General features: G+C 49.8%; 1 protein-coding gene and 1 non-coding gene across 3 annotated transcripts in view; one reads left to right on the top strand and one right to left on the bottom strand.

Annotated features, from left to right (window-relative positions):
• The window catches only part of Ephrin (ephrin), a 605,464-nt gene that overhangs the window by 479,946 nt on the left and 101,318 nt on the right, over nt 1–24,200 (top strand). The window lies entirely within an intron of this gene.
• Trnat-ugu (transfer RNA threonine (anticodon UGU)) lies at nt 19,682–19,753 on the bottom strand. The gene has a single exon. It is a non-coding gene; the product is annotated as a tRNA-Thr (tRNA).

Consider the following 24,200-nt stretch of genomic DNA (forward strand, 5'->3'; position numbering starts at 1 on the left):
TGCGCTCCCTGTTACGAGCAGGGAAGTAATGAAAAAAGCCATTCCCTCAAACGTTTCGTTTCAAGATATAAACTTGCTCGACCTACGTGTTCTTATTCCACTTTACTACACACACACACGCACACCCACACCCCTGTGCGGTGCAGTCAGCCGTAAAATTTGCTGTTGACTCAATGCGCGTGCGCCGAAGATTGTTTACTTCACACTCACGTGCACCCGTATTCTTCGTACTTAATAATCCTACGCCCTTATCAATTACGTCGCCAATCACATTTCAGAATTCGCGTTCGTACAACGTCCACTCAGCGTGCGTCCACTTCCCGCACCCCCCATGCCCACCGCAGATTTTTCGAAAACGCGGGACTGCCGTGTTCTAACATGACATAGCGTCCCAATTTGTCCGCGGCCCTCTTCAATCTCGCGAAACAAATGCCCCCCGCCGCCGTCGGATGTGGAGCGGAGGAGGGAGATGAGCGGTGTCTCGAGCGGCGTCATGGGCTGCTGATGCAGGCCGCCGAGTCTCAATTTGTTATCGCCCCAGACAAAAGCCGCGCGCATCTGCAGGGCTCGCGCGGTGGGGTTTCGACCCGGGTGCTGTCATCCCTGCCTCTTCAGGAGCAGAATGAGCTGCGTTTTCTCCCTCCCCCCTCCGACGCGTTGCTTTCTAAAATAAAGGCCCCCGCCCCCTCTCGGCCGAAATGCGTCGTGACGACATTGTCAAAGCGTCAAGCGGCTTGGGTATGAGGGGAGGCGTCGGTGCGGACGCTTGTGCGGGGAATCTATTGTCGGCCCTTCCTCGGAGTTTAATCAGTTTCTCAACTCATTAACGCCGCTAGCGCTTTTGCAGAGAGGAAGCTCAGCTCAACTGGGCTGGCGGTCACCTTGTAGGTAACAAAAGGCCTTCGCACAGTCCTCGAACTCCCTCTTCGGGTGGTTGAGTGGCGTACACGGGTGTTACTTTGACGAAATCTTTTTATTGCGTCGACGAATAAGAAACACATCGTGCCGGTCACCTGTTTCGAAAGTAATTATACTCTAAGAATCCCTTCTTTACCATGGAGGTGTTGTCCTGCCTCTCGACCACACGTCCGAGCGCGCGTTTGTGCGTTCATGTGCCGGGGCGCGGCCTACAGAGACGTTTGTGCGCGGGAGAGCCCTGTTCAACGCGAACATCCTTCCCCACATTTGGAGGGCAGAGCCCGCCGTCTCCGGTAGCGTCCACGTGCGGTGGGACGACTCTGTTCACGACGCGCTCGCGCCCGTTTTTGGCCGATGCAAAACGCGTGTTGCGTTTGGCAGGCCGGTTAATTGGTTTCTCGTTTTGCTTGTCGGTCGGTCAACGCCTTATAGGAAAGCAGAAGACCCCCGAAATGAATCTTTACAGCTTTAGCGACAGGCTTGTTATTGGCAGATACAAAAAAGGAAAAAAATCGTCACTACAGTCGGTTGAAACTTGGCGAGAATATTTAAAGAGCACCGCTGAGTGGTTGCTTACGCCGAGGCTTGTCCTTCTTACCTCTAGGGTGTTGTCCAGCGCCAGGCACTCCTTTGGGCCTTTCGGCGAAACGAAGATTGGGCGTAAACAGAGTCTGGCGCCGGCGGCGGCTTGGTTGCCCGTGAAATTGTGCTCTAGTTTCTCTTCGAAAATGGGGAGCGAGGGATAGCTGGCGTCCACGCGCTCGTTCGTGTAACAATGCCTGCACCGCCGGCAGGGCGCGTCATCCCTGGGGGCTTGAGTTCAGCCAGCCGTGGCAAGCTCTTTTCGACTCGTAGCGGTGTGTTGTCTCCGAAGTTTCTGATGAGCTTTTAGCTCGTCAAAGGTGTTAGTCGATACCCTTTTAGCTCCCTTTCGCTTTGTTCTTTTCTCCTCCAACTAATGGCGGCTGCTTCTGACAGGGGTTCGGATGTTGCAACCCGAGCCAACGAGAACTGACGGCGGGTGCCCTTTGTGTCCCCCCCTTACATCTAAAATATTGTTCGATTGTGAAACGCTAACTCCGTAACAAAACTCGTACTTCGTTTACTGATTCCGGAAATTCGGAAGTTCGAATTCTGTCTAAGAGAAGAAAATCAAAACATTTGAACTCACAGTAGATTTGTGATTGATTGATTGATTGATTGATTGATTGATTGATTGATTGATTGATTGATTGATTGATTGATTGATTGATTGATTGATTGATTGATTGATTGATTGATCGATCGATCGATCGATCGATCGATCGATCGATCGATCGTGGGATTTAATGCGCCGGAGCTACACTAGGGTTATGAGGCGCGCCGTAGTGGAGCGTTCCGGAATAATTCCGGAGCGTTCCGGAAAGCTACCCTGGAGGTGTAGCTTTCGGCTAAAACTTCCCATATCGGGAGGGGCCGTCGTCCGGCCATGGCCACACGGCCATGCTTGATGAATGAATTAATGGTATATATTTATTTCAATGCAAAGTGGTTTGCCGGAGTGGTTTAATGCCTACAGGCTACATGGAAACGCGGGACATTGGAACCCACGCTGACTTCATTTTGTTTTTTGCTCTCCATCTGTCCTGAACGGATTGATTAATGCATTTATCGTCCCATATAAGCTTGTGCACAAAAGTGGTGATTATAAAAGCGCTTGCATTGATTGATTGATTGATTGATTGATTGATTGATTGATTGATTGATTGATTGATTGATTGATCGATCGATCGTGGGATTTAACGCGCCGAAGCTACACTTGTGCTATGAGGCGCGCCGTAGTGGAGCGTTCCGGAATAATTTTGACCACCTGGGGTCTTTAACGTGCGTCGAAATCTCGACACACGGGCGTTCTTGCTTTTCACATCTACCAGAAAAGCATGCAACCGCGGCCGGGATCGAACCCACGTCCTTGGGCTCAACAGCACAAGTCGATTTGCGGAGTTTCAATTCCAAGTCGTGGCTCGATTCATGATTTCAGGCAACGCAAATTTTCGCCACTCTTCGTACACCTGATTTTACACTTCTTGCAACGTCTGTTAACTCCAGAGAAGGGCGCATGCTTTAATTTTCAACCGTATTCACGAACCGTATCCAGCTTTCGCGGGAAGTTCGAACGCACGTCGGCCAATAAGGCGGCGACTCAGTACTAATGAAGCGCGTTCCCTTTTCCGGTCGATCATCCGTCCGTCCTTTAGAACCACCAACACACCCACACAATACGTCGTACACGGCGGGCGCTCCGAATCTCGGGTGTCTGTTGTCTTCCCTGCCCGTTCCTCTCCAATAACGGATTGCAAATGTCCCGCCATTCTCTCGCGATTCTCCTTCCCTCTTTCCTTACAAATAACCCCCTTTGCCATCTCACCGCACCCCCCCCCCCCTTTTCTAAACACCGCCAAGTCGCAATTGAGAGGCGAAACGCGCGCGCTTTGGAAGGAACTGCCTCAATTACGAAAATACGGCGCGCCGCTCTCGTTTCGACTGAAGCGCGGTTTTCGGTCGCGTCTCGAGCGTGCCTCCGGACAGTTTTTGAAAGCGCGGGCTGGTCGGTCACTCGCGTGCGGCATGCAGTTCCCGTCTAATACGCCTTTCATCTAGCGGAGGACTCGCTTCTTCCAAACCTCTCCATCCTCCTCCTGCTCCTCCATCTCTTCATCGTGTTTCCTTTCCTCCTCCGAGAAAGCTGCCCTGTTTTGTGCGGTTTGGATGATTTCGAGTCGCCGGGAGAGGAGCCGCTTCGGATCGACGGATTCGCCAAGCCTAAACTAATTGACGACGGCGAAGGATCCGCCTCCCTTCTGGCTTCTTCTCCTCCGGTGTCCGCTGCCACCCAAGTTAGGAGGAGGGGGAGGAGGTTGAAAAGGAGAACGGGGATGCTTCCCGCTGTCCGAGATTCGTCGTCGTGTCCTCGTTCTGTCCTGGCTTTGCGCCGAGGTTCACCAGCGACGCCCGGTATCACTGCGGAGACCCTTGGCGGAGACCACCCTTTACGATACAACTTTCTCGGCTTATTAGAACATCGCGTAGTGTCGTATGCTGGTTATTGTACACTTCTTTTCATTTATCCTTCGAAGAAAGAGCAGGATAGAAGAAGAGCGTGTTCTTATTTTTTAATGTAAGCGCGCAGTAAACGACGTTTTAACCTAGATAGATTGTAATCTTGCCAGCGGTACAGTGGATTTTTTTTTCAGAAATAGCTCCTCGTAGTCCCGTCTGCTTTGTTGTCATAACCACACTTCAGCTAAATTTATTTTAACGCTGGTTATTGTTAGTGTTCTGATACAGGGTTATGAAAAGATTGTCACCCACTCTGAACTTGGAGAGGGTACACTAGCGTTACTTTAATAATGATCTTTAGGGCCACTCAAAATTACGCTGACTTCAAGGTGGCCTTACTGTGTGGCGAATGTAGTCGCTCGCAAATCATAGGGGCGGTCACTAACTCAAACGCGAGCCCTTCCACCGAAGGAGGAGGTGTTACAATCGGGAATGCGTCCCCGAACTGGGCTCCGTTGCCTCCGTCATATGTGGTAGCGTGGTGGTTGAGTCGCCGCAAAAGTTGCTGCCTTGGTGATGACGGCAAGAAGCTGAAGGGAAACTTAACTGGTTTCCTGCATGGCGAGAGAGGTGGACTGCGACGTTACAGAAAAAAATATCCTTCGGGGCAAGGCTTCAGCGGGACTCGAGCAGAGAGCACAGCATGGACTCGCTGCTGCAAAAGGAATGAATCAATCCACGAGCGGTTTATACACAGAAGCCGTAACGTCTGCGAGGCTTTCGCAGTGTTTTTGTGCGCATGGCCCGAAAATAGTAGACACACACAACGCTGTTTCCCGAGTTCGTGAGGGTCGGCAGTAGCGGCGCTAGTCGACCCTGAGAGAGGGGTAAAAGGAGATCTCGGCTGCGGCGCCCGCTTCGCAGGTGCTCTTCTCAACCCGAAGTTTGTTCCGTGTTTTGCAACTGCCGCAGCTCGAGTCACCGTTTTTCGAAGGAGGCGGGCTTTCCGCAAGGCACAGGTGCACTACACGAAGCTTGCAGCATGCGCGAGTGACAGAGGCCAGTAAAAGAAAAACGGAAACAACATGCGTAATTTTTTTCTGTGTTAGATAAGTTTGTTACACCACGCTGATGCAGTGCCGTACACTTCTCTAAAAAAGATTGAAGTTAAACTCGTTTAAAACGATTGAAGTGCAGCTTCTTTAAAGTAGGTTTCAGTGAAACTTCTTGCTCAGATCTAGTTCAGTGGCCTCACCTCCGCGCATCAATTGTTTTTTCTTGTATGTGGCGCGGCTTTCGCGTGTGACGCTAAGCGGCGACCGATCCGGAGGCGGCCGCTGTCTCGCGGATCGCCGGCCCGAAGCTCGTCTCCGGGGCTAACCATTAGTGCCGGCGCTTGTTACGCTCCCGGAAGAGATTGCCTCGGCGTCCCTTTGCGTCTGGCAGATTGGACGTGACCCCTGAGCCTCCTCCCCCTCTGTTCGGAATACAAGGGGAGGTACGAAAGGTGAGGTTGCTACGACAAGGTTTCCGCCTACTTCCCTGTGCGGCTCAGCTTGGGGATAGATAGCCTCTCGAGACAGGCGAAATACAACTGGCAGTGAAGTGAAAGCCGAACGATACACTGGGTGCGTTGTTCAAAGCACGCGACATTCGAATTTCGCGTCTTCGCCTCCCTCTATATGAGAAATAAAGAGGTTTGGCGCCACTCTTCTTCGTGTGTTAATTGTAACTGCCGTTAACGCCGCAAGGTAACAGCCGGTTTCTTTACTCTTTCCCCTCAAGTACTATTAAAAAGCGGGGTCTGAAAGACCAACTGAATATCGGCGAAACTTGCATTCGCGTTTAGTTCTACTTCAACGCATTGTAGCCAAACGTCGCCTTCCCTGAAGACAAACATTTTGATCACGAAAAAATATCGACATAGAATTAAAAAAACGGTGGCTCATTTGTCATAGCGCCGCCATTGACACCGCATTCAAACATTCTCGATACCTCGGAGACACCCCTGGCCAAAGGCGTAGCCGAGTGGGGGGGAAGGGAGGGTTGAAATTTTCTTGAAATTTTATAAGTGGCACATTCCCCCCCCCTCCACCTCCTTTCAGCCTTTTCTTCCGCCTATGCTTTTTACACACTTAATATGTACATTTAAATTTAAAAAAAATGTAAATAGGATATCAAAACGAAAATAAGGTATTGCTTGGGCACAGACTATCTTTTCTCATTTCTTTTACTGGAGGAATGTAAAATTTCCCGAAAAATATATCTGTGTACGCCACTGCCTCTGGCGAACCTAGAAAACTGTCAAGCGCCCGGCACACTCGCATGTCGTTTACCGAGCGCGCCAATGAGAGGCGACCTCTACCAGGCGCAATCACTGCGACCGCGAGTCGAACCCGCGGAACCTGTCAGGTGGCCGTTGATTCATTACGGAAGCCGCAATACGATCAGGCCGGTTTCGCGCCAGAACATCATGCTTTAGAGGGAGCACGCGGGTTCGTCGCCGTTAGGGGGACCGCGATCCAAACCGAACAGAGGAAGGCCGCGACGCAGCTACAGCGCTTGTCGTGCTTCGAAAAAGAAAAAAAAAGAGAGTCTAGCGAGTTGAGTAGGGGGAACAAGGTAAGGAGGGATGCTGTCGCCAGCGTTTGCTTTTCCTTCGGCCTTCATTTGATGAAACCCACCCTGGCAGCAGCAGCAGCCGGCTGCGACAGTGTGTCGTCTCTTGAGGGCCCCGGATTCGCGATCGTGCCTCGGACGTGGTCTGCGACCGGTCTTCGCCTGCCGTGTCTCGTCTAATCGCCCTCGATGTGCTCCTCTTCCTGCTCCGAGAGGAAGAGGCTGACCCTCGTGTTGGGCCCCTCTTTCGCGGTCTTGTCTGCCCTCCGCGATGACGGTGTCCACTTCCGGCTCTTCTCTCCCCAATCAGAGAAGACCTCACTCTCGAATGGAACAAAAGGAAATGAACATCGGCGAAGGAGATACAGCGCTTGAGAGCATCCCCTCGGACTTAAAAGGCAGACGGACAAGCGTTTTTGTTGGTTTGTGTGGGCTTGGGCGGTTTGTGCCAAGGTTTGTGCGGGTTTTTGAAAACCGTAATAAAACCCTCGAGTTTGAGAACAAAAAAACGTTGTTTTCAAGGCTTTGAAAGTCCTGAAATATTTACAGACCCTTGAAAACGCTTCCTTGAATTCTCTTAGTAATGAACATAAAAACAACGTCTCAACAAGTCCAAGTTGTTGAAAAGATTGCTGCAGCAACTTTGTCATTTTATGACGATTTATTTTTTTTATTTATCAATACTGTAAGCCTTCTCAGGCTTTCACAGGAAGTGGGTACATGCTGCATACTACTACGTGCATGGGCACAAAAATGTGTTCACTGCGCCGCAAATGGGTACGCGCTGGACGATCAAATGAAAAGGATACGTTGCAAAGCAACCGGGTCTTTGCCAGAGCACGCACAAAAAAAAAGCAAGCGCTTTCTCAACTGCGTGGTTTAGTGAACAGTGAGATGTAGGCCTGAAATGAATTCTCATCATTTCAGTCCCCCATCTTTTCCTGAACATCAGTCACTTAGATTTCTTGTAAGTCCTTAAAAATCCGCACAGAGATCCTTGAAAACCCTAAACGTTTAAAGCGAAAAGTTTCGTTGTGGGACCGATTGCGTCCTGCAAAAAAGCTATTGCATTTCCCTATAGACCGCTTCGTCGACCGAAGAGCTCCGTTGAGATCTCTGGACGCACAGCGCGTGCGTGAAACCTGGCTTATATTGTGTCAAAATGGTTACTTAAAAATCGCGAAAAAAAAAAGGAACGGTTCTACATTAGACAATACACTTATCGATCACGAAGAAGGAGTACGATAGTATACCTTTAGCCATAGAGTTTCATACTAATATATACTAGAGGGAAATCTGGCGCCACTGTCTAGGGGAGCCGCGCTTCAGCGAGCGTTCCGTCATGTACCGGGCAGGCACGTTCCACTTGTCCTTGACATGGCTCACGAACAGGCTGAAAAGTTGGCTTTGGCTGCGAAAATTCATCAATATTACTGCAAAAAATTAATCGAATTTGTTCCGTTATTATAAAATTAAAGCCTCCAGAAAGATTTATTTGTCAGGGATTATTTAGAAGCTTCACGGAAGGTGAACAGAAAAACAATGTTACTACCCCTTTTGGCTTCAAGACGAAAAAGAAGCCATGTGGCTAACCAAGCCAAGGAGGCGAGGAACGTCGCTAGCTGCAATGGCGCCGCCCACGGTGGCCCGCGAATGCAGCGCCAGATTTCCCTCCAGTATATATTAGTATGAAACTCTATGCCTTTATCTCATAAACCACGTATCGGTATACATTTAGATCGTTCTTAGATGCATTTCGTAGTTGCTCAGCGCACGAAAAATCGTCGCATGAGTTCGTTTTTGTTTGCGATTTGGGTCCTTGAACGCTTGGCGATCGACTGTACGCACTTACAGCTACGGTTGGACACACTTTGGGAGACGGTTTTGACGCACCATTGACGCAGTTTCAATGTGAGAAATCTTTCGCGCTTCTCTCTCAACTTTATTTAGCGAGGGATGGTGAAGTTTCTCACCATATAAACCAGCACGAACCCTGCATGCCTGTTTCCCTGACCTCCTCTGGTCTCCCGCAGCGGGCTGTAAATTTTAGGTCGTGCTTTCGCTTGACGCCTTTGCGCTCTTTGCGTGAAACTGCCATTGACGAATCAGTGATCGTGAGTCCATTCCGTACTGTCCCTTCGAAAATATTTAGTGTATCTCCTTTTTTGCGATGCGTTTCGAAAATCCGTGACCTGTGCGGCAAATTAGTCCCTTTCACGACTTTTTCTGTGTTTTTAAATAGCCATGTGTATACAGGAGCATTACTTAGTTTCTTGTTGGTGGGGTCTGGTGTAAACCAGACGGACATTTACTTGACAAATGTCCTTAATTTTCTGTCGCATATATCGATCCGCGGGCCTGGAAAAAAATTGGCTGGTGATTACGATATTCCCTAATGCGATATTTTCGCGCAGCAGCAGTGCACTGAGGGAGCACTCACTCGTGGGTTCTCTCGACAGAACCGATGATGAGCCTCTGCGTCGGCGACGCGAAGTGAGTCTCACGCACGCACGCGCGCGCACGCCCCCTCCCGTTTTCGCCAAGGGTCGCCCTAGCGTCACTAAATAAGCTACGCTTACCGCCACTTCGTGCACCCGGGAGCGTATGGGGGCCATTTTGTTTCTGGCTTGCAGTGTTGCCATCTCTCTCAACGAAACCGCCGCTGGCTGTGACGGGCAGAGTGTGACCGGCCGCTCTAGCGTCCGCGCAGCAGAGAGAGAGAGAGAGAGAGAGAGAGAGAGAGAGAGAGAGAGAGAGAGAGAGAGAGAGAGAGAGAGAGAGAGAGAGAGAGAGAGAGAGAGAGAGAGAGAGAGAGAGAGAGACCAGAAACAAAATGGCTGCGCCCATATGTACCCTCCCACACTCTCGCTAAATTCTTTTCCTTCATCGCTTGCTTTTTCTTTCACTTGCCATCGTTCACTCGGTTACGCCGATGACGCGGCTCAGCCCAGAGACGGCCGCCAAGGAGCTGCGCCCTCAGATGCGCTCACTACTACTACGCCGCAGGAGGCCTCGTGTCGTGCAGAGAAATTGCAATCAAATATTCCCGCCTTTCGCGTGGCATGACGGTTAGTTACGTCAATGCCGTGCAGTGCAAGGTAGCAGTGCCACGACACTCCTGTCTTCGAGAGGCTTTTGTTGCAAAGATCGGGGGTGTTTCGGGTCGCAAACGCTACACAGGAAATGCACGTACCCACGTGGACGGCAGGTCGACATTATAAATGAGACATTCCCTGTGAAACGGGGCAGTAGAGGTCTAAAACAGCTGATAATGGTCGTATTGGGAAGGCTCAGTGACAGCACGTCCGAGTATAGTTGTAGACACAGTGGAGAAAGCGGGCCTCGGCCTTCTTCCAAACTCCTACATTGTCACTTACAGATATGCTGGTGGAACACATTTAGAATGATTTTTTTTAAGTTATAGTTCGCTGCTTTTGCAAAGAAAAACGAATCCCTACTAGTGCAGAAAAAAAAAAAATCTTACTGTTAGGAGTTAGAACAAACAAAACAGAGCTCGCTTTGCATCGTGTCATATCTATTTTCCCGTACCTTGCTTTTTTATTGTTACACCGTGTTTTTACGCTCTTTAGTCGTCATTGTTCGAGTCAGCGTAGTGTTCTTTATTGTTGTTGTTTTTAAAGAACAGTCACGAGCTCACGACATGACACGAGTCTTTAATGACACAACACGGCGCTTAATTTGCCGTCCGATGGACTGCAGACTTCGCGGCGTACTATCCTGACGTTGATTTGCTAGATCACCACACGACTACTCCTCCGCCTCTGGTAATAGTATAGCCCCGGTCAGCGCAGCACTGGCTCGCTAAGCGCGGAACCTGATCGCGTTTTATCTCGCTTGTCCACTTCGCCCCTGTCCTGTCAATGCCCTTATCTCAGAGAGGCTGTGCCCCCGGCTCGCTGCTTTGCCGAAGAAAGGGTTACGACGAATACACGCTGCAGGCGAGCGGAAAACCAGAGGGGAAAAGAAAATAAAGGCGCCACACAAGCGGAGCGACGGTCCCTCTGCTCCTTTGTTTAGCGCCCAACCTTTTGTGCTTCGGAAAACACACGCTCGCAAATATTGAGGAACGGCGGACAAATCGCGGGGTGAATGAAGGGTGTGCTACCACGGGTGCTTTAAAAATGCAGGTTTTTTTTTTTCGTTCCTGTTTTTTGCTGGAAGGAGGGAGAATGACAAAGAAAAAGGCGTTGCCCGATAAAGGGCTGAAACAAAGGGGTCGAATCCCGGTAATCGCTTGTAAATGAGCCGGAGCCCCGATGGGTTTTGGCTCCTCCTCCTGTTTACAAAAGTACGCCGACGACGCGGCTAGGGCCGTTGGGGCCAGTGCTTAGAGAGCTCTTGCTCACTTGGTTCGGTCACCTTGCTGTTTTGTGCGTATTTACTTATACGCGGCTGCTTGCTGTTTGCAAGCGTAAGTTCTTTGAAATTCAGTTGCGTTTCGATTTGCCCCGGCGTCTTCTCGCTCGGGGATCTGCGCTCAATCGCTTTGTCGCATTGTGCAGCTTCCCGGAGCGGTGACGGACATTGTAATAAGTCGTCGCTATACCGAAATCTTACAGACCACCATTCAGTCCACGCCGTCCAGTGAGAACACGCCACATCCGCGTTTAGCGAAGTATCGCCTATAGCGAATACAGTTTCTTGTCCCGCGAAATTCACTCTAACGGGGGTTTGCAGTTTAATGTACTGTGAAGTGTTTCGCCCTGTACCGTTGCTCTGGGTCACAAATTGAACGTAACACATCTGAGTTGGGTGGTTTGAGACGAGTAACAGGGACCGCCAACTGATAAATCTCTCAGTCACCATCTTTATCGCTATTTGTCTAACTCCCTTGACTGTTTTTTATTCTGCCTAAAAAGTCTACAGAAGGAACGAATTCAGAGTTTCTGTCCTTAAAGCAAAAACACAGACTCTGTATTCTGTGGTGTATGGCTGGAAGATGTTATTTTTTATCTTACCACAAATTAGCCATAACGAGTCCTGAGCATTATTACTTTGTTGTTTCGTGTGCACGAACATATCTTTCTGTATTTATTATTTCCGCCTGTGTCGTCCCCATACAGATGCTGATTGTGTTTTTCTTTTCCCTTTCTCTCTTCTAGGTAAGTTCCCCTGACATTCTCTTCTCTGATCGAGTGATTGGTGTGCGCCGGGGACGTGAGTTGATGGCGTGTGACGCCTCTGTTGCTGGTATAGTTGCTAAATGTCGTTTTAGCTAGCCGACTTTCGTGAAAACGCAGGTAATGCGCAAGGTTTGTGTGCGTTGCGGTGGTAGTTTTTCGTCCCTCGCTAATGAAGAGTTCAACCGTATAACAAGAAACAAACAGCGGTGTAATTCATTGTCATCGTAATGGGGCGTGGGGTTATTTTGAACAGCACCAACTCAGCCGGCTTCGCAGCTCGGCTGGACACACTTGAAAAACAATAACAGCCATGTTTACGGCTTACGTTTCGGCAAGTGAACTCTCCTTGGTCAGAGCAGAGTATGGTACTCTAATATGGTGAAGTTCACTTGCCGAAACGTCAGTAAACTTTATTGTTTTCAAGTGTGTCTGACATTTCATACATACTTTTTTGCGCTTTTTGTAATATAGTCTCATTGCCGACACGTGAGTAGACATCTTAGTTATCGTTCTTGCCGCGTCTCCGACTACACAGTATATTCTGATTTTCACCAAAAAAGGGTCGAAGTTAATTCTATGCCCTTACCGGCGTTCTTGACTGTTGACTTTCCGTGCACCATGTATATATTCTGTAATCTCAGTTCCAAGCATGCAAGCTTTGCGCCGTCGCTCTCTCCTTTCTCAGCGTTGATCGCGGCGTTTTGTCCGCCGTGCCTCGGACTCGGGGAAGGCGGGTTAACGCTCAACTGCTTATGAAAAGCGCGATCTTAATTGGTCCCCTCGGGGCCCTGCGAGGGAAATCCAATTTCCTGACTTCGTCGTCGGCGCCAGCGGCGCTCTACGGAGACGAACGCTAAGACTTTGCTTCGAGGCTCAATTTATTATGCTGCGCCCCCGGCGGCCACGGAGGGCTCCAACGGGGCTTACAGGGACTGCCTGTTCTTCGCACGTTAAATCCGTTTCGCAGGCTTCGCGAGCTTATCGCCAGCTTTGTCTTTTCGCACAGTCTCTCGTCGGTGCCGCACTTTATTTGGTGTTGATAATTATGACACATTAATCAAATTTTATACTGAAAGCAAAACATAAAAATGGGTTCCAGAGTGAAGACTATGTGACGTCGGAGTGATTTTAATGTGTGCTTAAAGATCACTGCTAATAAAAAATATCGCCGAATTATGAATACTACAAACGGGAAGATGCTATATTTGTACGAAAAGTACACGTGAGAAATTGTGATACACTCTTAGGCAAAAAGGACTAAAATAGGGACTAAAATACAGCCGTTAGTCTTCGCGGGCGACCGTTCATCTTCAAAGGGAGTATCTGCGGCAGAGTACGTGCCGTGTGCATAAATTCGGACTAACTGTTCGTCCCCGCCGATCTATAAGGAGTAACGGGAAGACGAAACGCATGCAGTTAGTCTCTTTGCTGCGTCGTTAATCCCCTAATGGCGATCGTTGCCCTTTCGCGCATATGTCTACGAACAGTTTTATATTTCCAAAACACAAGGCATTGCAGTCACTGGGTGCTTTAGATGGTGCCACGGGAGAAAATATTGATGTTAGTTATAAGAAAATCGCCTAGGGTTAGTAGAGCGGCGGGTAATGGCAAGGAGCGGCGAAGCGCGATTGTCATACGCTTATCGGCGAGCTTATGTTGATACGCTGTGTTGCATTCGATTCGTGCGAGATAATAACGGCAAATGAAAGCTCCTTAACAGTAACTCAAAAATTAGTGACAGTAGCAAAAGTGGATTCCTGAGCGTAATGAATATGTATATGTTTAACAGACTAGAAAAAACGCATGTTGCTGATGACAACTGCAAAACAAAAATGCTCGCTACAGGTAAGCGTCTCGAAGTTATCTTTTACACTCGGTACATATTTGCCTTGGGCACGAAAGCTATGACAATGCTGCAACTGCTGTAAAACCCGCTTGCATTTCGTAGTCGCAATCGTCTAGCGACGCGAATTTGAATAATTCAGGCTAAGCAACACCAAATTCGCTTTCGCCGATGCAGGAAAATATGGCATGTTTTCTTATTCTGACACTCACACAGACGAAACCTTTCACATACGTTACATAGAGCACTTAACATATGTATCGAACACTAAGAAAGCACTTAGCTTGCGCTAATTTGTGCGGAAACAAATGAGTCGTCCGATCGCCCAGCTACCTATCTCAACTAGGCGACGACGAGTTGATTGTTATTTACGAAAAAACTATGGTTGTGAGGCTCTACTTCGAATCGAACTGAGCAATAGTCCCTAAACCTAGCAAAGCGCTAAGCGCAAGGCGCGAAACGCGGTCACGTTCGCTTGCACAGATAGAAATTCGGGCACCAGTTGCAATGGATCTGTTGTGTTATGCACAGAACTACACCCCGTATTGAATATTATCTGATGCAGGAACCATCCGGCGGCGTGGTCTAGCGGATAGCGCGTCGGGTGTCTTGAGTATAATTCCGGGCGTCAGGGGTTCGATCCCTGCCGGTGCTGGCGTTTTTTTTCTTTTTTCTGCACTCTACGCAGTTCGTCCTTGGGGAGTATCGGAACGGACCATCCCGGTGGGGGACTAAGCGTTCGTCCCCTCGCAGTTAGTCCCCAAAGGGACTAATGATTGTGGCAGAGGCCGTTAGTCCCCGAAAGGACGAACTTTTAGTCCTTTTTGCCTAAGAGTGTAGGGTAATACTGAAAGATTTCCACTAGTTCTTAAGTGATTTTCTTTGCTTAAGATTCTTACCGTCTTCGGGCATACATAGCCTCAAGTGTCACTTCAAGTGTTAACACGAAAATCCTATTGACTGTACACTCTTTAAAAAAAAGGTCGTGGAACACGAACCAGTTGCTTGTCACAGTATCCACTAGGTACTTTTAGTGCTTTTACTAACTGGCCATGCATAACCTAGTAAAAAACTACGCGTGACGGTGTGGTTCGGCAGAGTGCGCAGTTCGACATAGACACATTCAACAAGCACATATCACACTCGGACGTCCAACAAATAAATTGAGCGAGAAAACCAACGGGATGCACGAGGAGAGCGAGTATAACTTAGTCACATTAGAAAGCTCGTCTTGCTTTTATAGCCAGCAAAACTGCTTTGATAGAGGCAGTGGGCTTGTCGCAGAAATCAAACATGTCAGCGATGATTTTAGACTTATGCATTTTAATGTCAGCATGTACAAGTCAGCATGCAAGCGGATTTGCAAAAACGTTTTAATCGTGATTTGAACTTCTATAGTGATTAGCTGAATAATTCAGAAAAATTTGTTACTATCAATGAATGTTAGTAGCGTACAAGAAGCAGTTACTGAGTGCGAGGTCTTGACTAGTAACGATACCATTTAGGTTCCATACTTGGTTGCAGGACCTACGTAAGTTCCGGGGGTAGTAAAGTTCGTAAGGAGTTAGTAAATACAACCCGGTACTACCTTCGTACTAGCATTTTTGTTAAGAGTGTAGGATTTGTGAGTTTCCCTTTAAATAACGTGACGTGTTGAGCGCGAGTGCTTTCGGGTCGATATACAGTATACATCAGCCGAATTATCATGGAAGAGGCTGATGATGATGCTCTTGTTTGTTCCCCCGCTGTTGGCGCGTTCCAACCGGTAAGCGCTATGATGCTCGTCTCTGTCTCCCTCGAGCGCTGTAAGGTATTGGCCAAAGAGACTCGTTCTCTGACTGAATTTACTGCGTCGCGATGACTGAGCGGTGGTGGAGCGCGCCGCCACCGTCCGGTTGCAGTGGGTCGCCCTTTGGGCCGTCCGTCTGTCTTCCTCCCGCTGACCCGGCATTGTTAGTGGACGGCGTTGGAATCCGTCGCTTCTATTCCCCTCACTCGGCTTATTTTCCCTTCACATTCGCGGCAATCGCCTCCGCAAGGCGTGATACATGGGTGAAGCAGAAAGAAAGACAGCACTAGGAGGCTGGAAATCAAAGAAGAAGAAGTGTGCGACCGTGAGGCGACGTGTGAAGCAAGAGACAAGAAGCCCACCAAGGGCGCTGTTGATGCACCCTCGGCCCCGTCTGTCTCCTCCGCCCTCCTCCCTTCGCGGCGCTCCCAGTGACGGCTCACGGCTGACCCCTAATGGCAGTCTCGCTACAAGACGAATGGTCGGGTGCCACTCATAGCTTGGACGCTTCTTTCCTCCCCAGCCCCGAGTCTGGATCATTTCTTCTATATCTAGGCGTGAGGGAATCGTGGAAGGGGGGATTCTGGGAGGCAGGGAAAGAGAATTGAGGAGGGGGAGGAGGTGGAGTAGCATGCAGGGTAGATGGGGAAAGAAGTGGGTGAACGGGAGGAGAGGGTGTGAGGCTGTTCCCGCGGGTGGGTCTCCTGTCACGTGGCTATTATCATCCGAGTGCTGCCCGGGGGGCAAGCGGACACACCGGACGGGAGGCTCTGCCCGTCTCTTTGGGTTTTCACAAGCGTAGGGCAGTCCGTGGTCGTGTGTAACATTATCTGTTTTCTTATTCTTGAGAACATGGGATATAATTTAGAAACTTGCAATGAGCGGAAGAGGGAGAGCGGGGACATTTAGTTCAGAATGTTGTCCATTAAAAAAAGAAAAAGAAAACTTATTTCAGGGAATGCACCAAGCAAAGTCGTATTCACTACGGTATGGCGATGGCGCTTATTCCTTTGTGGTATATCTATTGATTATCCTCTTCAAAAGCTGAAAACAAAACACGGCATAGGCGGGGGATCAAGAGTATTTCTGCCTAAATTCTTTACGGGATGCCAGTTCACGTACCGTCTTTATTGTGGAGCGTAAGTCGTTGCCACCTCGCACGAACTTTTTTTAAAACGCGGATGTCAGCTTCGTCTCCTCTGACTGCTTCCGCCAGAACTGCGGCCGTAGCACGCCGCAAAGCTCAAGCTGGGCGAGTAAAACTCGCGAAGGAAGTGCAAGCGTAAATCAAATGGTGACGCCCAATGTGTCGTTTTCTTCTTCCTTCTCTGCTTCTTTAACGGACTACTTTCGGTCGCGGCACATCCGCTGTGCGTCGTCCTGCTTGCGGGGCCTCTCAAACCGCTCATCGAGTCACATAGTCACGGTAGCTGCGGTGACGTCACTGAAATCCCGTTACCCAGCACTGCATCCGTCCTGTCCACGCGTTCCTCGCATCGTAGTACTACATCCGCTCTGCTGTTCTGGCTCGGTCCCCTCCCCTGCTTCCCTCCTCTCGCGCGCTCCCACGTCGCCCGCACGCAACCGCGAAGCAGCAGCAGGAACACGCGAGTATAGCTTCCCGTACAGGCCGCACTGCGTAGAACCAAAGCTACACACGCACACACGCGAAAAGATGTGTGTACCCTATAGCTTTCCTGTCCTCTCGAGCGCAAAGACAAAAGGAGACAAGCGCGGGGAAGTGCTCCGTCTGTTTCGTGTGTGCGTGCGTGCCCGACCCTGGGCCCTTCCTTCGGCTCGGGGTCGCCGCGTTTGCTCTCCGCTTGGCTGCTCCGGCGTCTGGGAGTCCGAAGCCCAACCGCGGCTGCCCGCTCTCGGACGCACCTCACACTCGCCCGCGTCCGCCCGGTCGCCTCCCCCTCTCCGTCTCTCCTTTTATTTCCCCCTGGCCTGCCTGAGACGCGCGAGAAGACCTAACTTGTATTTCAGCCCCACTTGCTGCTGCTGTTGACTTGTTCTCCCTCCATTGGGTGGGTTTTTTACAGCGGCGTTTGGCGTAGTTCCAAAAAGGATTCGCTCCCCCGTTCTTCGCCCTCCGTGCTAGGGCGTCAAACCCGCGTTGTGTGTCTCTCCTCTCTTTGCGAACTGGTCAGAGCGTGTCCGACTTTCGTTGTCCCAAGTGCATGAAAGGAGATACGGTCCACCGTTTGCGTCTTCTATTTCTTGATGCCGAAGGAGTTGTGCCCGAACGTGTTTGTTCGTTTACTGTTTTTGCTGGTCCCTTTTGTGGCCATTTTCGAAGCAAGAGGTGCGAGGGTGAAGAGTCTTCGGAGGTTAGTTCTGTGGTTAGTTTGGTTTAGTAGTCAATATGACCAAAAAAAAAAGTGGCGCTACTTGTGTTTCTGGTATCTGTGTGTCGGCTGCATGTACAATGCCTAGTACATAGCCAACACACTTCTACAAAGGTAGCGCAAAAGCGGCCAGTTTACACGCGTTTGTATGCGAGGGGTTGTCTGAAATAGAACAAAAAAACCTTCCAGGTTAATGCGTACGGAATTTGGACGAACTTATACCACACATTGACAGGTAATCAGAGTATTCAAAGTAAACCCTCATTATATGAAAATGCTCAGAACAGAAAACTTGACTTCGTTATAAGAGAGACTTTGTGAAAACGGGTACATGTACACTCCAGTTTGCACCATAAAACACTTGGAATAAAGCGATTTCGTTACAACGAATTTACTGCACCTGCAAGCGCGTACACAAGGATTCTTCAGTCGAAGCCTCAATGACGTCAGAGACGGATGGCACATCAGTCGTCCACCTAGAGGACGTGGATAACTGAAAGTGAGTTCGGCTCAATCATCACTCCACGATTGTCGGTTTCTGGCAGTTTCTTTCTCTCCAATTGCCCCCAACGTCGCGTAATTCGTATCTGTGTTACAAGACACGTAACTACTTCTCCGAGGCGGATAGGAAGGTTGTCCCGTGTCGCAACCACGCTGCACGACCTACTTCCCAACGCCTAAGTGCGTCGTTAAGAGCGGCTCTTATTGCGTCATCTACGCGCAGATCGTTAACCGGTGGTTACGATTTCATTACCCGTGTCTGCTCACTTCCTTTCTCGACGTCACTGCTGCTGGCGTTCTTTCGCTTTCGCGCATTTTGAAGGGATTGTGACCAACCTTGCCCAGCCAGGAGAAGTAACCAAAGAAAAGGAGAATTCGTACACGTGGCACAGCATTGCGTCTCCTCTGGAATTCGCTTCGTTCGCCCCTTTCTCGAACCCGTTCGTCTCGGACGTATACGCTTTTATCGTATCGTTATCGTTTCCCGTATAGTGCCGCTAAGGTCCGCTGCGCCATTCCCAAGTATACAGCGCTCCTTCTCGCCTATATAGATGTGCGAGCCGAGCGGTTCCTAATGGCTCCCCGCGGATATATATATCGGCTTCCGAAAAAAGGCCTCCCATCGCCTTCGGACTGAGGCTTGTTGCTTCCGAGCTCACGTATTATTTTCTTCCTCCGGTAAGCAAGGGGGCCCGTTATTACGTGGTGGCCGCTGCCGAATCCCGCCACCGTGATCGGACCGATACCGCTCGTTAATACAATGGAGCGGTTGTCGCTGCTTTTGGTGCTGGTTTATCGCGCGCCGCGATTTCCGAACCCGGGGGAAGGAGGACCTCCGCCCGCCGTTTCGACCAGGGCCGGTCGGTGGTGCGTCCGCGTTGAATTGCCCGCCCACCCGAATGTGTGGCGGGCGAGTTTAACGTTGTAGCGTGGTCGCCGCCGTGTAATAGCGTGCTTCCGGGAGATGGCCGGCCTCCTTCAGGGTCCTCCCCCGGGGAACGATCTGCGCCTTGAATCGTGACCCAATTTTTTCCTGCGGACCAATTGTGCGTTCGTCTGTCGCACGTGCGTTGCCTGTGTTGGGTACCGTGTGGCGTCCTTCCCTGTATAGTAGCTCCGAGTATACGTGCATCGGCGATTGCGAGCACTTACGGTGGTGTTAGACCCCTAAAGGCGCCGAGATCCGAGGTCTCTGTGCGCGTGTCCGTGTATATATATATATATATATATATATATATATATATATATATATATATATATATATATATATATATATATATATATATATATATATATATATATATATATATATAGTAAGGAAATGAGGGGCTCGTTGAGGAAATACAGAAAGATAGGGCAGCAGTCTACAACGCCAAAGGAGGCATAGGGGTGTGGTTAGGCTCTTTTCTTTTTCACTACGGTTAATGAAGTAAACATTTTTTTTAATATACAGAAGAAAGAAAGAAAGAAAAACACGCGCCCAGAGTGGGGACCGAACCCACGCCTTTCGATTACATGTCGAATGCCTTACCAATTCGGCTATCTGGGCGACTGTGTTCTCCTTCACTTTGTTCTCCTTCACTCCTTCATAGCCTAGAAAGTGAAGGAGAACACAGTCGCCCAGATAGCCGAATTGGTAAGGCATTCGACATGTAATCGAGAGGCGTGGGTTCGGTCCCCACTCTGGGCGCGTGTTTTTCTTTCTTTCTTTCTTCTGTATATTAAAAAAAATGTTTACTTCATTAACCGTAGTGAAAAAGAAACGAGCCTAATCACACCCCTATGCCTCCTTTGGCGTTGTAGACTGCTGCCCTATCTTTCTGTATATATATATATATATATATATATATATATATATATATATATATATATATATATATATATATATATATATATATATATATATATATATATATATAGTACATCAGCAGCGGACGCTAAGGAGCTGCGGGACAATCTCATGTAATCTAAGTTAAACTATTGACACTCACATTCGTCCCCATTTTTGCACGCGATTGCGTTGCACACAAGTAGATGCGGTACACTCCTATGGGAGCGCTTTCGCGTTACGGAGAGCCGAGAAGAAATGTGGATGCGGCGTGGGCGCGCATATCTCGCGCTTTCACTCTTTTTCTCGTTCCCCGCGTGACTCTGGGAGCGCTACACGAGAACGATAACTCGGCGGACGGAGGCCCTCTCTCGAAACATGCCTGGCGAAACCCGTGTGTAGGTCCGGCCATTTGGCGGCGCGTTACACACGCCTAATATACCCGCATGAATGGCGAGGAACAGCGCGCTGTAAGGAGAAGGAGAAAAGGATGAGGATGGGGAGGCGGGTTGAAAGAGAACAGCTTGCAACGGCTGCAAGAAGTCGAGGAAACGTTTTTTCATAAACGGCATCGCCGCCGCCGGATGCGTGGGCGCGCTGTTCGAACAGAAGGAATATATGGGGGAAATGGCCTATCGGAATTGCACTCCGCGAAACGAGTTTAGAGAGAAAGGAAGAGAGAGAAAAAAGAAGCACGACCATATAGCAGAGATCTGATTTCCGTTTTCCAATCGCCCTACCCTCATCTCTCTCATCTTTCCTGCGTTGTGAAACAACTCCTCGTGCTCCTCATCCTCTTCCCCGAAGGAAAAACCGCGAACCCGCAACCGCAAGAAATAAATGAGCGCGAGGAAGAGGAAAAGATGGTTGTGGTGTTTCCCTAGAAACCACGAGTGGTGGCGTCCACGGTGGTTTTATAAGAAGAGAACTCGGGAGCGGCGGAGGAAGAGATTGGGAGGACGCGAAGAGGGAGAAAATAAAGTGGATACATAAGGGGGAGGGCGCGCGAGATGAAAATGAATTGAGGCTGGAAAAAAATATGAGGGGAAATAGAAACGCGCCGTGCTGCTGTTGCTGCCAGCGGTGGGGCTGTGTGACGCTTGGCTGCAATAAATTACGCTCCGCAGCGCGCGCGGGCTCCGAAAGCGGCGGCGAGTGCTTTCTACATGCGGTATTAGAGTGGTGTAGCGGCTAGAGGACGCGGGTAGCGCGATATGCATGAATTCTTCGCCCACGAGCGACCGGGGCGCGAGGAGGGGGCCGCCAGTGTGTTCTCGAGAGATCTCAGCGCCGGATAAAGGGAAGGCCACAAGATGCCTGCTTCGCTCCGAGGTGTAGCCTTCCCCTCGTTGCGTTGCTGTGCCCTGTGTAGCGGTTGTTGAGACTCCCAGCCCCGTCTAGCGCAATTCCATTTCGCTGGCACGCTGGAGTTGCTTGCGCAACTCGACTATGCGCAGCGCGTGGACGGGCATCTTCTGTCGTCGTTGTTGCTGCCGTTTCCTCGCAGACCTTATCGCGCGTGGCGAGTTGAGGGCTTTTCTTGAGGTATGTTCCGCCCGCAACTTGTAATCCCCCCTCCGGCCACCCCAGTTTCCTTTCTGTTTGTTCGCGGTGCGCGAGGAACGCTGCTTTCGTAGTTTCAAGTTTCTGTACTGCCCTTGTTGCGACGAATAATGCGCCGCGTTTAATGCGGGCGGTTTTGCGTGGTACGTCCGCCTTCGTGTCTGCTGACGGTCTCCGGGTTCAGGCGTTGTGTTTTCTCTCCCGCTTCCGTGTTAGCGGTGCTGCTCGCGTTGTTATTTGTAGGAGCTGTAGGGGGTCTTCGTTGTTTGGTGGTAAGCTTGTCGCGTGGGGTATGAGACCTTTGTCTTTTCCCCTTTTCTTATACGTGCATGTGGGCGCGGCTGTCTTTTTCGGTGAGGCGATAAACGCGCGTTTTATAACCCGGGAAACGAGTGAATTTACAGAGTACACATGCCTGAAGGGAAATGGGATTTTCTCTCGTTCAGGAAGGAGTGCTGAGAAGAATGGGATGCGGGGTACTGGAATAAAAAGGAAGTAGAATTTGTAAACTTCTTATCAATCCTTTGTTCTCGTCCTTCTGCTGGGCCTGTTCGCTGTTATTTGATTGCCAGTTTCACCGAGTGCAAATACTGTATGCGAACGACGGTATTTCTTTTTTTTGTGTGTACCGTACGAAATGTTTATCTGGCCCTAGAAAATGTTCCCTTTTCATTTGGCGAACCGCACTACTGTCGCTCTTAGCCTTGCATCGCTGAATTCGTAAAGTTTGGTTAGGCGGGCTGCGAGACAGCGCAGAACCCGTATGGAATGTAACCCGGGTGTCGTCAAAGCGGAATTGAGTCGATGTTGAGAGAGCGGGAGTGTCGGTAAAAAGAAGGCCGTATATTATACGAGCCGAATGATGCCGCGCTACTGTTCCATGAATCCGACCTTTCGCGTCCTCCGAGCGAATATCATCCCCCTCGTTTTTTTTTTTTTTTTTTTTTTTTTTTTCCTGTTGCATGATACGTCGAGGCGTACTTTCGTCAAAAACACGCAAAAAGAAAGTTTTCTCGACGAAAAAGAGAGCCGGCCACGAAAGACGACTACAAGGCGTCCCGCATGGTCTCGTTATAGTTTATGGCTCGTGGCCCCCGCTAGAACTCCGCGCGTTCTCCGCCTGGTGGCGCTGCGGTCGGGGTTGCGGGGCGGCGTTGGCGCGCAGCTATTTCAAGGTTCGTTAGCGACACCTGCCGCCGGCAGTCGGAGGCTGTATGCAGATGTATAGGGCGAAGTGCCGGCGCAGACTGAGCGACCCGGTGGCTTGCCGCCGCCCTGTGTGTTTGCAGCGGGGGAACGGAGCTTGCGGGTGGATGCGGCGCAGCCCGCGCAGCGCTGAGGTAACGTACGGCGCTGGAGTCGCAGGAGCGGCCGCATTTTTCGAGTTGACGAATATGGAAAGAAGGCGGCGGAGCTACACGAGCGATGACTTTGGAGGAGGACCTATCAGTATGCGCGCGCGCGCGGGTCCTGTGAACGAAACCGGGATCTTGTTTCGTTCTCCGAATGCCCGGGGCATTCGTTTCACATTTCTGTTTTCTAGTTTTTTGTCCACCTACCCCCCAGGCTTCGTGCGCGATACTCTTGCGACTTTTCTTTCGAGTTTTGTGGTTGTTTAGCGTGGGCTTTATCGGAATGTGTTGTAGCATTTCTTCCGCGCACCGCTAAATATGCTGAAGCAAAAACACTCGGTCTATAAGGTGCGGCGTAGTGGTCATCAGCCCCGGGTTAAACAACGTGGCGTCGCGTTTCGGAAATTGTAAATTTAACCTCAAAGAACGGTGCATACATCCTGTCTCGGTGTGGAAAGCAGTCGCTGCGACTTGGTTTCGCGTTATCGATTGCGCGAGGCCCAAGATAACGCATTTGCCGAAGTCGCTACCCTGCGTAATCTGCTCATATATGCCTGCGCCTACATGCTGTCCGAAGTGCAACGTAACGAAGCCTTCTCTGACCGTTTTAGTAGGGCGGTTTGACGATCTTTAAATCCAGCTGCATCTTGTTCCGTATGTCCAGTGGTGATGTGGTGTTGATAATGTCGTTATCCGCGAAGTTCTTCAGTTGTCTCCTTCGTGCGTCTCTGCTAGTTCCCTTCTCTTACTTCAGGTCTCCGTTGAAGCCTCATGATGTTTCCCCCTTGCGATCCGCTGCCCAGCTGTGCCCGTATGGATTGAACTCCCTCCGCTGTTTGTGTGGAGTGGAGGCGTTTGTGGAGTTATTTTACTCTGCTGTGATACTCCCCTGCACTGACACATCCCCTATACTGATCCCGCAGGAGAGTCCCAACGGTTATTCTGCAGACATTTTGTTCCGCGTAGAATATCTCCCTAAAGGTTTTGCAAACACTTAGCGCATTGCGTAGTCAAGCCACTCCTAATGCTGCAAACGTTCGCCACGTGGATTCTTTTGTTATTTGCCATCGACGTAAAATAATGCTGTCTCGGCAAGCAGCGAGTTTAGAACTGCCGACCGTAACGATAACTTTTATCCTCTTCGGCTCTATCCGCAAGACGCATACTTTGAGCATTTATGCGCAAAAGATTGATTGATTGATTGATTGATTGATTGATTGATTGATTGATTGATTGATTGATTGGTTAATTAA

This window comes from Haemaphysalis longicornis, unplaced genomic scaffold (genome assembly GCF_048455015.1).
Source record: "Haemaphysalis longicornis isolate Haplotype H1 unplaced genomic scaffold, Haemaphysalis longicornis Haplotype H1 scaffold_12, whole genome shotgun sequence".
In the NCBI taxonomy this organism is placed as follows: Eukaryota; Metazoa; Arthropoda; class Arachnida; order Ixodida; family Ixodidae; genus Haemaphysalis; species Haemaphysalis longicornis.